Here is a 14,382-nt window from a genome sequence, read left to right as displayed (position 1 = left end):
TCTGATCTGCTCTGCTTTTTCAGCTCACCCCGCACCTGTCTGCCCATCCATGGCCGCCCCGAGCGCACAATACGCAGATACGCATAAGTGGCTTAATGAAAACCTGTCACCGCCACCGCGACATCAGTAAATAGCCAACAGCGGGCCGGTCACCAGCAACCCAGGTGATGCCAGCCAGCCTGAATAGAGCGATTGTTGGCAATTTTTCACGATTTAATTATTCATAGCGTTAATCCGGGCGTTTCCATGGCGTGCCACGGCGGGGAGCCTTTGTTCTGATGTGTCTGTATCCACTGACCCCCTCAACCTCCCTGCTGGGTCTGCTCAAAACACCCATTCTATTGGAGTTTAATAGAGATAAGAGTGTCACATGCAAGTTGTCACAATGTTCCTAAGCTGTAATATTATCTAAGCCTGGGGGAATGGCGGTCACCGCATACACCGCCATCCCGGGATAGGCGCGATTGTTTTAGCAGGAGATTACAGTCTGCTCTCTGCGTGGAGTCGCTTGTGGCCCGTCCAAGACCAGAGGCGGCTTTTACAGGCGCGGAAAAAAAAAAAAACTTGAAGGTGCCAAGCGTCGCCCATGGCGGGGGCTTCGACTGGTACAATAGCGGGCTGCCAAGAGCAAGCTGAAAGGCGCTGACAAGTGTAAGCTCTTGGGCTCACGTCCATCCACAATCAGCTGTGAGCATGAATAATTCAGCGCTCGGCTTTGTTTGGGAAGCCGCAGTTTCAGCGCGGGGTTTTAAGAGGGCTAATCCGTTTAACCCCTGAGCGGCCAAGAGCATGGCGCGCCTTGGCTAATGGGGTCATTTCAGAAGCGCGAGTTACAAATTTTAAAGTTGTGTGCTCTGTGATAATGTTTAAGGCCCATTCACTGCCTGTCTTACATTAAGGCGGATCATTTATTTTAAATAGACCAGCAATGCACCTTAATGCGCAAAAGAGTGCGCTCGCGCATTTTTTTTCAGTGCACTTCAATTCATTTGTGCATTGTGTATGTGTGTTGCATTAATGACTTGCGTTGGGCAAACAGTTCGGCCCGAGCATGAGTCCGGGCCGAACATTCAATTTTCTATTCATTGGGGAATATTCATTATGGGTTAACATTGGCTGTTCACCCGTACAGCGAACATCTGAATTGTCGGGGGCGTTCGGCTGTTTGTTCGGCTGCCACACGCGATTGCGGGCACAAGAGCCAGAACAGGGACGTGTGCGTGTAAACACACACATCCCGGTTCTGTGAGGAGAGGAGAGACAGATTGTGTGTTCCTACTTGGTAGGAACAACGATCTATCTCCTCCTCTAGTCAGTTCCATCCCCCACAGTTAGAACACACACGAGGTAACACAGTTAACCCCTTGATCGCCCCCTAGTGTTAACCCCTTCCCTGCCAGTGACATTTACACAGTAATCAGTGCATATTTATAGCACTGATCGCTTTATAAATGCCAATGGTCCCAAAAATCTGTCATAAGTGTCCGTCGCAATACCGTTAAAGATCGCAAATCACCGCCATTACTAGTAAAAAAAAAATAAAAAAAATAATAGGCCATAAAAATGCCATAAATCTTTCCCATAGTTTGTAGATGCTATAACTTTTGCGCACACCAATCAATTTACGCTTATTGCGATTTTTTTTTACCAAAAATATGTAGAATACATATTGGCCTAAACTGATGAAGAAATTTTTTTTTTCATTTTTGGGGGATATTTATTATAAGAAAAAAGTTAAAAATATATATTTTTTTTTCAAAATCGTTGCTCTTTTTTTGTTTATAGCGCAAAAAATATAAACCGCAGAGGTAAAAAAAAGGACGCAAATTTAGTTTGGGTACAGCGTCGCAGGACCGCGCAATTGTCAGTTAAAGCGGCGCAGTACTCTGGTAATTGTTAATTGTTAAGAGAGCCCAAGCGCGGGGAGCAGATGCTCATCTTGAAAATTGTGCCAAAACTCACACTGAAAAAGATACACCGCGCTCCACTCCAAAAAAAGGTTCTGGAACTTCATTGGGGTATTTGTCACACGTAGGGCAGCCCATTCAAGTGCGCTACCAGCGGCAGTGCTAAAAATAATAAAAATAAAAAAACAAAGTGGAAATTTGGGTTCCCGTTACACTCAGCTATGAATCCAGCCTTAGACTTCCAATGTTTGTTTTCTCATCGTTTGACCCCTTTCACGCTGAGGCAGTTTTTCAGGCGTTTTAGCGCTAGAAATTGCGATGAATGGGAGGCAGTTTTCACGCGATATGGGTGCTTTTACACCCGGGCTGTGCGCTTGGGGGACGTTTCAAAAAAGTCCTGCAAGCAGCATCTTTCGTTTTTTTTTTTTCTCCTTTCCTCAATCACCGGCTTCAGTGCAAGGGACATCGGGACCGAAGAGGAAGAGGCGGAGCTGCCTTATCTGTGCCCACCAGTACCGGCTGCCAGTGGCCACATAGTGCCACGAATCAGTGCTCACGCAGTGCCATAAATGAATGCATAAGTGCTAGCAGTCAGTGGCACGTATCAATGCCAAGTGCCACCTATCAATGCCCACCAGTGGTGCCAATCAGTGCCACCTAGCAGTGCCCATCACTGTCACCCATCAGTGCCAGCTATCAATGCCCTTCAGTGCCACCTCATCAGTGCCGCCTATTAGTGCCCATCAATGCAGCCTATTGGTGCCCATCAGTGCAGCCTCATCAGCGCATATCAATGAAGGAGAAAAATTAATCTGTTTACAAAATGTATTAACAAAATATAAAACGATATTTGTTTCTTTTAAATTTTGGTCCTTTTAAAAAAAATTTAACAAAAAATAAAAAACCCAGAGGTGATCAAATACTACTAAAAGAAAGCTCTATTTGTGGGGAAAAAAATTATAAAAATTTCATTTGAGTACAGTGTTGTATGACCGCGCAATTGTCGTTCAAAGAGTGACAGTGCTAAAAGCTAGAAATTTGTCTGGGCAGGAAGGGGGTTTAGGTGCCCAGTAAGCAAGTGGTTAATAATAGTATAATAATAATAATAATAATAATAATAAAAATAGTAAGGCTCAGGGTAACCGTCACTTTAAATATCTTTCATATTCAGCCAATCACAGTGTTGCTCTCCTATATCAAAGCCCCCTTATAATATACATGTATTGGCCCTCTAATAACCGAAATCACCCGGGTCATGCTGAGCGTTGCTGTTCATCATCAGCCCTAAAGGCACGAGGGGGTCGTCTGGTGCGGCAATTAAGAGCTAAAAATAGGAGTCTGCCCTTCACCTCCCTCTGTAGTGCCGGCAGCTCGGTGACCCCTCTATGAATAGAAGGTGACGGGTGGACGTCACAGTGACGCAGGAGCACCACTGACTAGAATAACAAGACCCCGGGCTCTGCCTGACATCACTGGCATCCAGCCAATCATAGACCTCGTAAAAAAAAAAAAAAAAAATAATCACAGTGTTCATATCTGCTGGTGTTGGAAAGCAGGAACGTAGTCGGCTGATCGGACATCCAGGGACCGGATCGTCTCGACATGAGGATCCGGATTTTGGCTTCAGCATAAAAACACCCCCAAAATCTTCATTGTCCTATTTAATTGTTGTAATTTCTTCTTATTACCTCTCTCCCTACAAACCCCCCACCCCTTCAGTCTTGCACAGCTGTAGAGGCTCCTCTCCTGGACTGAAATGGCTTACTCCGATTTCACTGCACACTGTGAGCTTCTCACAATGTGCATTAGAAGCTGCAGCAAATCAGATAGAGCCCCGCCCCATTTCCTGGCGGGAGGACAACCGACACCATCAAGCCCCCCCAGCCTGACTGTCCCTGACCCACCCCTTCCATTCATTGGACTCTAAGGTCTTCCCATTAGTGATGGACGAACTTCCGACGGGACGTTTCGCGAACGCGAAACGCGAACGGACACAAACGTTCGCGAAAACGACCGTTCGCCGCGGGCTCCATTGACTTCAATGGGAGGCGAATTTCGCAAACCTTTAGGTCGAATTTGCGGCCACGGGGTAATTATTAGGGGGTAGCACGTAGTCCCACCACCTGGACAATAGCATAATACATGTATGAGGTGAATTTGGGATCGATAACTACAAGCATTTTTTTTTTATTTGGGAAATTGTTCTGACAATTCAGGACTATGGAGCTAATGAAGGCAATGGAGGAGAGGGAAGGTCAGGGACCAGGGTAGGCAAACAAGAGGGTGCAGGAGATACAGAGCACTGACAGCAGCACCGTAATACAGAGCACTGACATCAGCACCGTGACATACAGCGCTGACAGCAGCTCCGTGACATACAGCGCTGACAGCAGCTCCGTGACATACAGCGCTGACAGCAGCTCCGTGACATACAGCGCTGACAGCAGCTCCGTGACATACAGCGCTGACAGCAGCTCCGTGACATACAGCGCTGACAGCAGCTCCGTGACATACAGCGCTGACAGCAGCACCGTGACATACAGCGCTGACAGCAGCTCCGTGACATACAGCGCTGACAGCAGCTCCGTGACATACAGCGCTGACAGCAGCTCCGTGACATACAGCACTGACAGCAGCTCCGTGACATACAGCGCTGACAGCAGCTCCGTGACATACAGCGCTGACAGCAGCACCGTGACATACAGCGCTGACAGCAGCTCCGTGACATACAGCGCTGACAGCAGCTCCGTGACATACAGCGCTGACAGCAGCTCCGTGACATACAGCGCTGACAGCAGCTCCGTGACATACAGCGCTGACAGCAGCTCCGTGACATACAGCGCTGACAGCAGCTCCGTGACATACAGCGCTGACAGCAGCTCCGTGACATACAGCGCTGACAGCAGCTCCGTGACATACAGCGCTGACAGCAGCACCGTAAGCAGCCCCAGGAGGAAGTCAGCACAGCACAGGGATGGTGTGATCCCCTCATAATAAGAACCCCCAGGAGGAAGTCAGCACAGCACAGGGATGGTGGGAGCCCCTCATAATAAGAACACCCAGGAGGAAGTCAGCACAGCACAGGGATGGTGGGAACCCCTCATAATAAGCAGCCCCAGTAGAAATATGACACCGCTCAACCTCTTCAAAGAGGAGGGTAGGGGCATATAGTACGGTGTGCTTTTTTGGGTCAGGGAAGTGAGCCAAATGAATTAAGAAGGTCTGTGTGCTTGATTCCAAAAATTGTTTATAGACATATACATGGTCTACTGATCACATGTGTTGAATTCCTCCGAGATCCATGCCTCATTCATTTTTAGAAATGTGAGGTAGTTAACACTGTCGTGAGCTAGGCGAGTACGCTTATCGGTCACAATCCCCCCTGCTGCGCTGAACGTCCTTTCGGACAGGACACTGGATGAGGGGCAAGCCAACAGTTCGATTGCAAATTGGGCAAGCTCTGGCCAGAGGTCAAGCCTGCCCACCCAGTAGTCTAGGGGTTCATCACTCCTCAGAGCGTCCACATCGGCCGTTAACCCAATGTAGTCGGACACCTGACGGTCTAGGCGTTCCCTGATGCTGGATCCGGATGACACCTGTCGATGGGTCGGCTGAAAGAATGACCTCATATCCGAAGTCACCAACACATCTTCAAACCGGCCTCTTCTTGCAGGCGCTGTTGGATTGGTACCCGCAAATCCTTCTCTGGGAGTGGGAATTGCTCCTCTGCCAGCGCACGCAAAAGCAGAATGCAGCATTTCTCGAAGCAAGGCCTGGAAGTGCTGCATTCTGACAGCCCTCTGCGACGGCGGTAACATTTCCGCCATTTTGTGTTTGTACCGGGGATCTAAGTACGTTGCCACCCAGTACTGGTCCTTGACCCTCATGCTTTTTATACGGGGGTCCCTATTAAAACACTGGAGCATGAAGGCCCCCATTTGCACTCAAGCGGAAGGTATGTGGTGGTGGTGGTGTTGTTGGTGGTAGTGTCTTTGGGGGTGCACATAGCAGAGAGTGAAGAAGAGGGTGCAGATCGAGAGGATGAGGAGGGTGCAGAAGAATAAGGCTGAGTGAGCCACTCAACCAAGTCTGGTGCGTCCTTTAAAGTAATTGAACGCACCTTCTGCAACTTCCCACTTTGGCTCAAGGCTGTTGCTCCTGCCCTACCCCTACCACCCCTGCGGAAGGGCCTGCCTCTTCCTCTGCCTGTCATTTTTTAAATCACCCTGTGACAAAACTCTTAGTCCCTATACCGCTGAAGGACTGCTGCAGTATAGGGCAGCGGTCAGCAGTAGTGCACGTCAACCCTATGTATTGTGGACCGATAGCGGTCCTTACAGAACAGCAGACTGTACTGCACTCAGGCCTATGTACCGTAGCACCCTATACCAAGTTACCAGCCCTTATAAAAACTTTTGTGGACCAAGCAGGTTGTGTGTTAGTGTTTAGCAGACTGTGCGTCAGTCCCTATACCGCTGAAGGACTGCTGCAGTATAGGGCAGCGGTCAGCAGTAGTGCACGTCAACCCTATGTATTGTGGACCGATAGCGGTCCTTACAGAACAGCAGACTGTACTGCACTCAGGCCTATGTACCGTAGCACCCTATACCAAGTTACCAGTCCTTATAAAAACTTTTGTGGACCAAGCAGGTTGTGTGTTAGTGTTTAGCAGACTGTGCGTCAGTCCCTATACCGCTGAAGGACTGCTGCAGTATAGGGCAGCGGTCAGCAGTAGTGCACGGCAACCCTATGTATTGTGGACCGATAGCGGTCCTTACAGAACAGCAGACTGTAACGCACTCAGGCCTATGTACCGTAGCACCCTATACCAAGTTACCAGTCCTTATAAGAACTTTTGTGGACCAAGCAGGTTGTGTGTTAGTGATTAGCAGACTGTACGTCAGTCCCTATACCAATGAAGGACTGCTGCAGTATAGGGCAGCGGTCAGCAGTAGTGCACGGCAACCCTATGTATTGTGGACCGATAGCGGTCCTTACAGAACAGCAGACTGTAACGCACTCAGGCCTATGTACCGTAGCACCCTATACCAAGTTACCAGTCCTTATAAGAACTTTTGTGGACCAAGCAGGTTGTGTGTTAGTGATTAGCAGACTGTACGTCAGTCCCTATACCAATGAAGGACTGCTGCAGTATAGGGCAGCGGTCAGCAGTAGTGCACGGCAACCCTATGTATTGTGGACCGATAGCGGTCCTTACAGAACAGCAGACTGTAACGCACTCAGGCCTATGTACCGTAGCACCCTATACCAAGTTACCAGTCCTTATAAGAACTTTTGTGGACCAAGCAGGTTGTGTGTTAGTGATTAGCAGACTGTACGTCAGTCCCTATACCAATGAAGGACTGCTGCAGTATAGGGCAGCGGTCAGCAGTAGTGCACGGCAACCCTATGTATTGTGGACCGATAGCGGTCCTTACAGAACAGCAGACTGTAACGCACTCAGGCCTATGTACCGTAGCACCCTATACCAAGTTACCAGTCCTTATAAGAACTTTTGTGGACCAAGCAGGTTGTGTGTTAGTGTTTAGCAGACTGTACGTCAGTCCCTATACCAATGAAGGACTGCTGCAGTATAGGGCAGCGGTCAGCAGTAGTGCACGGCAACCCTATGTATTGTGGACCGATAGCGGTCCTTACAGAACAGCAGACTGTAACGCACTCAGGCCTATGTACCGTAGCACCCTATACCAAGTTACCAGTCCTTATAAGAACTTTTGTGGACCAAGCAGGTTGTGTGTTAGTGATTAGCAGACTGTACGTCAGTCCCTATACCAATGAAGGACTGCTGCAGTATAGGGCAGCGGTCAGCAGTAGTGCACGGCAACCCTATGTATTGTGGACCGATAGCGGTCCTTACAGAACAGCAGACTGTAACGCACTCAGGCCTATGTACCGTAGCACCCTATACCAAGTTACCAGTCCTTATAAGAACTTTTGTGGACCAAGCAGGTTGTGTGTTAGTGATTAGCAGACTGTACGTCAGTCCCTATACCAATGAAGGACTGCTGCAGTATAGGGCAGCGGTCAGCAGTAGTGCACGGCAACCCTATGTATTGTGGACCGATAGCGGTCCTTACAGAACAGCAGACTGTAACGCACTCAGGCCTATGTACCGTAGCACCCTATACCAAGTTACCAGTCCTTATAAAAACTTTTGTGGACCAAGCAGGTTGTGTGTTAGTGTTTAGCAGACTGTGCGTCAGTCCCTATACCGCTGAAGGACTGCTGCAGTATAGGGCAGCGGTCAGCAGTAGTGCACGGCAACCCTATGTATTGTGGACCGATAGCGGTCCTTACAGAACAGCAGACTGTAACGCACTCAGGCCTATGTACCGTAGCACCCTATACCAAGTTACCAGTCCTTATAAGAACTTTTGTGGACCAAGCAGGTTGTGTGTTAGTGATTAGCAGACTGTACGTCAGTCCCTATACCAATGAAGGACTGCTGCAGTATAGGGCAGCGGTCAGCAGTAGTGCACGGCAACCCTATGTATTGTGGACCGATAGCGGTCCTTACAGAACAGCAGACTGTAACGCACTCAGGCCTATGTACCGTAGCACCCTATACCAAGTTACCAGTCCTTATAAGAACTTTTGTGGACCAAGCAGGTTGTGTGTTAGTGATTAGCAGACTGTACGTCAGTCCCTATACCAATGAAGGACTGCTGCAGTATAGGGCAGCGGTCAGCAGTAGTGCACGGCAACCCTATGTATTGTGGACCGATAGCGGTCCTTACAGAACAGCAGACTGTAACGCACTCAGGCCTATGTACCGTAGCACCCTATACCAAGTTACCAGTCCTTATAAGAACTTTTGTGGACCAAGCAGGTTGTGTGTTAGTGTTTAGCAGACTGTACGTCAGTCCCTATACCAATGAAGGACTGCTGCAGTATAGGGCAGCGGTCAGCAGTAGTGCACGGCAACCCTATGTATTGTGGACCGATAGCGGTCCTTACAGAACAGCAGACTGTAACGCACTCAGGCCTATGTACCGTAGCACCCTATACCAAGTTACCAGTCCTTATAAGAACTTTTGTGGACCAAGCAGGTTGTGTGTTAGTGATTAGCAGACTGTACGTCAGTCCCTATACCAATGAAGGACTGCTGCAGTATAGGGCAGCGGTCAGCAGTAGTGCACGGCAACCCTATGTATTGTGGACCGATAGCGGTCCTTACAGAACAGCAGACTGTAACGCACTCAGGCCTATGTACCGTAGCACCCTATACCAAGTTACCAGTCCTTATAAGAACTTTTGTGGACCAAGCAGGTTGTGTATTAGTGTTTAGCAGACTGTGCGTCAGTCCCTATACCGCTGAAGGACTGCTGCAGTATAGGGCAGCGGTCAGCAGTAGTGCACGGCAACCCTATGTATTGTGGACCGATAGCGGTCCTTACAGAACAGCAGACTGTACCGCACCCAAGCCTATGTACCGTAGCACCCTAGACAGACCAAGTTACCAGTCCTGATAAAGAGCTTTGTGGAACAAGTGAGTTGTGAATGATTAGCAGACTGCAGCAGAAGGGCAGCAGTCAAGTATAATATTCTTTCTATATTTGGAAGAAAGAATATTATACGTGTACAAGCCTATTACTGTACCACTGATACCAGTCCTGAAAAGAACCTTTGTGGAACTAATAGTAACAGCAAGTCTTTAAAATTATCCTCACTGCCTGACACACTGCTTCCTGCCTGTCCCTATACAAATTGGCAAAAAAGAGTAGGCTGGAACGATTAGCTGGAACAGCTCTTTTGTGGACCTGATAGTAACAGCTAATGATGATGATGATGATGATGATGAAGAAAGACTAATCTGGCTGAGCTGTCCCTAAAATAGCAGCATACAGCGCTCTGTCCCTTTATCTAAACTGACAAAAGAAACTCAGGCTGCTGACCTAACACCTATACCAGTCCTGAAAAGAACTTTTGTGTACCAAATAGCTAGCGTTTTCTCTGTCCCTACTCCACACAGGATCCTTTCCCTACAGTGACAGAAGAAAGAATGTAAAATGGCCACCGGATCGGGTGTATTTATAGGTTAGGGGGAATGTCCAAGTGTCCATGAGCTGTCATGTCTCAATTGGTTGTCCTGTAACACATGATAAACGTGTCACGAAAGGTTAAAGTTCTTGTATACATTAAACACGTAAGTCCGCCGGGGCGAACGACGGAAAAAGGCGTTCGAACCCGCGGACGGCGAAAGTCGGAAATTCGCCGCGAAACGACCGCCGGGCGAAACGTTCGTCCATCACTACTTCCCATCACCGGGGACTCGGCATCAGCTTTAAAATGCAAATAGACTGCCCAGGAATGCCCATTCCTCCAGATTCACATCCACCCATCAAAGCTTTTTCATATTTGCATGACTCCGCACAGTGATTGCGTCAGGGCTGAGGGCTCTGGAGAGGAATACGGAGGCAGGGGGCTGTGATGTCTTCTATGAACAGTACCCCCCTCCCCCCCATCAGCCATGATCTGCCTGCATTGCATAGAGAAGCACAGAGACCCAGTGATGACAACCCAGGGTCTGAAATATGATAGGTAATTAAAAGAGGCAGATTCAACTATATGGTCACTCCAACCAGAACTGATATTTCAGTTCGGGAGTGACACTGCATCATCCATGGGAGCTTATAGTATATCTGTCAGGACTAATACAGAGACATTCCCTGACACTAAGTCTTACTGTTGTTGCTACAGCACAGTTTCCGGGTCTGTAAACCCGCTGTGCCCATTATGAGGGGTTCCCACCATACCTGTGCTGAGTTCCCGGGTCTGTACAGCTGCTGTGCCCATTATGAGGGGTTCCCACCATCCCTGTGCTGAGTTCTCGGGTCTGTACACCCACTGTGCCCATTATGAGGGGTTTCCACCATCCCTGTGCTGAGTTCCCAGGTCTGTACACCTGCTGTGCCCATTATGAGGGGTTCCCACCATCTATGTGCTGAGTTCCCGGGTCTGTACACCCGCTGTGCCCATTATGAGGGGTTTCCACCATCCCTGTGCTGAGTTTCCAGGTCTGTACACCCGCCATGCCCATTGTGAGGGGTTCCCACCATCCCTGTGTGGATGTTTCCGGCTTTTTACATCCGCTGTGCCCATTATGAGGGTTTCCCACCATACCTGTGCCGAGTTCCCGGGTCTGTACACCCACTGTGCCCATTATGAGGGGTTCCCACCATCCCTATGCTGAGTTCCCAGGTCTACACACCAGCTGTGCCAATTATAAGGGGTTCTCACCATCCTTGCTGGGTTCTTTAGTTCATATTATGGAAAATGTAACAGGAGAAGTCGTAACACGCAAAAGACCCTCAAATCTTCCAGGTGGATCGATCTTTATATCTTTCATAATTCCTTTGTCTATTCTTGCCCATCTGGAAGTTCCAGGTTTTGGCACAGACATCCACACACATCCGCGGTCAGCTGCACATCACTGCTCTGAACCAGCTTCTGGATTCCATGCCTGTGCGATGTGTATCGGTGAGGTCGACTGTAGTGTCGCATGTGACAGGGTGACAAGAGACAACTCAGGAGCACAATTAGTAGACAGGAACAGAGTGTGGTCACTCAGAAGAGCAAGTGCCTAAACACGGACCTTCATGGCAGGATCACCGTGTATTACTTTATCCACTTCCTGTCCGTATGACGTCATATGACATCCTGGACTTGAAGTGGAGATATCTGGATGATGCCTGCAGCTACAGGAATCATCCAGATATCTTTCTTTTCAGCCAGCGATTTTCTACAATGTAAAAGCCATCCTAGTGGCCAATTAGCCACTGGATGGCTTCTACAGACAGTGGGACAGGAGGCTCCCCTTCTGCTGCCCGCGGGCACCTATCTGGGATCTCGCATGAGATCAGAGAGCGCCAGGATCAAACCCGGGGCGAGATACCACAGAGCTGGATGAAGACCAAATGGTCTCCAGCCATCTCTATGATCCTGGGAGGCCGGAAGTAACGGCATGATGTCACTTTTGGCTCTAGCAGATGTAAGCACTGCCTTTTTCTCCTGGGAAGCAGAGATCATTGCTTTTTTGTGCACTGACCAAAAATGTGTTTGTTTTCGTGGCATTCATTTTTTTTGCTTTTTTCGGAAATTTTAAAATTTCTAAAATTCGGAAAAATCGCAAATTCTGAAATTTGAAAATTCGGAAATTTGAATTTTTGGAGTTTTCAAATTTTCGAAATTTCGAACATTAGAATTTTCAAATTTTATCATTTTCCAAAAATTCGTAAATTCTAAATTTGGAAACTTCGAAATTAACGAATTTGTCAAAATTCATTAAAAAATGAATTCGCAACTAAAACGGATTGCACATTGGGGTCTTATAGACGCTCAGATATCTCCATAAAGAACACCTCTCATGCCTTATTTGTAGACATGTGCAATTTGGTATTTTATCACCTCTGCTGTTTTTAAGTTTTTTGCTATAAACAAAGATTGACAGTTTTGAAAAAAAAAAATTTTTTTAACTTTTTTGTATACTACATATCCAAAAAAAATAAAATACATGTACGTATATTATGTATATTTTATATATATATATATATATATACACACACACACACACACCCACACACCATTTATTCATCAGTTTAGGCCGATATATATTCTTCTACATATTTTTGGTATGAAAAAAATAATCAAAAATAAAATCACAATAGGCGTACATTGGTTTGCGCATAAGTTATTGTGTCTAAAAACTATGGGATAGATTTAGAGACTTTTATTTTTTTTTAAAGTGCGGCGGGCGGTCCTTAAGCAGTTAAAGCGCCTCCGTCTCCTTTGCGTATGCGGGCGTGACCTACATAGGCATTCGCCACACGCGCACGACAGTGTTCGCACCACACACGTGAGATATCGATGTGAGCGGTATAGTGAGCGCAATAATTCTAGCATTAGACCTCCTCTGGTAAAAACTCTAAACCGGTAACCTTCCAATATTTTTAAAGCGTCGCCTATGGAGATTTTTATATGCCGTAGTTTAGCGCCATTACACAAGCGTGCACAATTTTTTTAAAGCATGACACGATAGGTATTCTCTTTACTTGGCATAACATCATCTTTTATATTTCAACCAAAAAATGTGGTTATATATTGTGGTTTTGTTCTTTAAAACTCATTAATGTGCACTTTTTTTCCCCAAAAAATTGTTGTTTAAAATATCCCACTTGACATAAAAAAAAAACACCATTTTATTCTCTAGATATCATGTTTGGGGGTTCTGATTAATTCTAGCAAAAAAATAAAATAAAAAAAAAAATACATATTTTTACATGTAGGAGAGAAAATGCTAGAACCTGCCTGGGTGGGAACTAGGTGCAGATTTACAAAGACTGATGTGACGTTGGTGACAGGAGGACATCTCCTTTAATTCTGGCATGACACTCTGCTCCTCTGCTGCCTCCCAGGGATTCTCCAGTGTGAAACGATCCCATCTGCCACGGCCGAGCTCCCTACATAGGTGACAGACGTCTAGGGGACATGGAGAGAAAGTGACAGCCTTTACACCCCCCCCCCCCCCCACCGGAACCTTGCCGTGACTACGAGTCATGCGTCACGACAGGAGTGACTCACCGCCGGCGGAACCTGACAATGTCTCCGTGAAGCGTGACTAACGATAGCGCCAATCCGCAGCTAAAAGTACAGAGATTTTCTCTTCTCAAAACTTCCTGGCAATTATTTATCTTCTAGAATATTAATATAAATCATCATACCCGTGTCTGGCATAAGACCAGATCTGCTGCTAAATGCCTGAGCGCAAGTGTAGCCAAAAGGTCAGCGCACACAAATTTGAGACTTCAATAAAGTCCCATGTCTGTACACCCGCTGTGCCCATTATGAGGGGTTCCCACTATCCCTGTGATGAGTTCCCGGCTTTGTACATCCACTGTGCCCATTATGAGAGGTCCCCACCATCCCTGTGCCGAGATCCTGGGTCTGTACACCTGCTGTGCCCATTAGGAGGGGTTCCCACCATCCCTGTGATGAGTTCCCGGCTTTGTACATCCACTGTGCCCATTATGAGAGGACCCCACCATTCCTGTGCCGAGATCCTGGGTCTGTACACCTGCTGTGCCCATTAGGAGGGGTTCCCACCATCCCTGTGATGAGTTCCCGGCTTTGTACATCCACTGTGCCCATTATGAGAGGACCCCACCATTCCTGTGCCGAGATCCTGGGTCTGTACACCTGCTGTGCCCATTAGGAGGGGTTCCCACCATCCCTGTGCTGAGATCCCGGGTTTGCACACCTGTTGTGACCATTATGAGGAGTATCACCATCCCTGTGCTGAGTTCCTGGGTCTGTACACCTGCTGTGCCCATTATGAGTGTTGTGCCCTGACATGCACTTTAAAGCTACTGTAGGGTGGCAGACTATAAGAAGCCAGATCATGCAATCTGTGTGACAACCCACCCCAAACTGTAGCTGGAACCCCTGAGGAACACCC

The sequence above is a fragment of the Lithobates pipiens genome, unplaced genomic scaffold (assembly GCF_037356315.1).
Source record: "Lithobates pipiens isolate NorthernLeopardFrog02 unplaced genomic scaffold, aLitPip1_a1.2 Scaffold_22, whole genome shotgun sequence".
In the NCBI taxonomy this organism is placed as follows: domain Eukaryota; kingdom Metazoa; phylum Chordata; class Amphibia; order Anura; family Ranidae; genus Lithobates; species Lithobates pipiens.
This window is presented reverse-complemented; position numbering follows the sequence as displayed.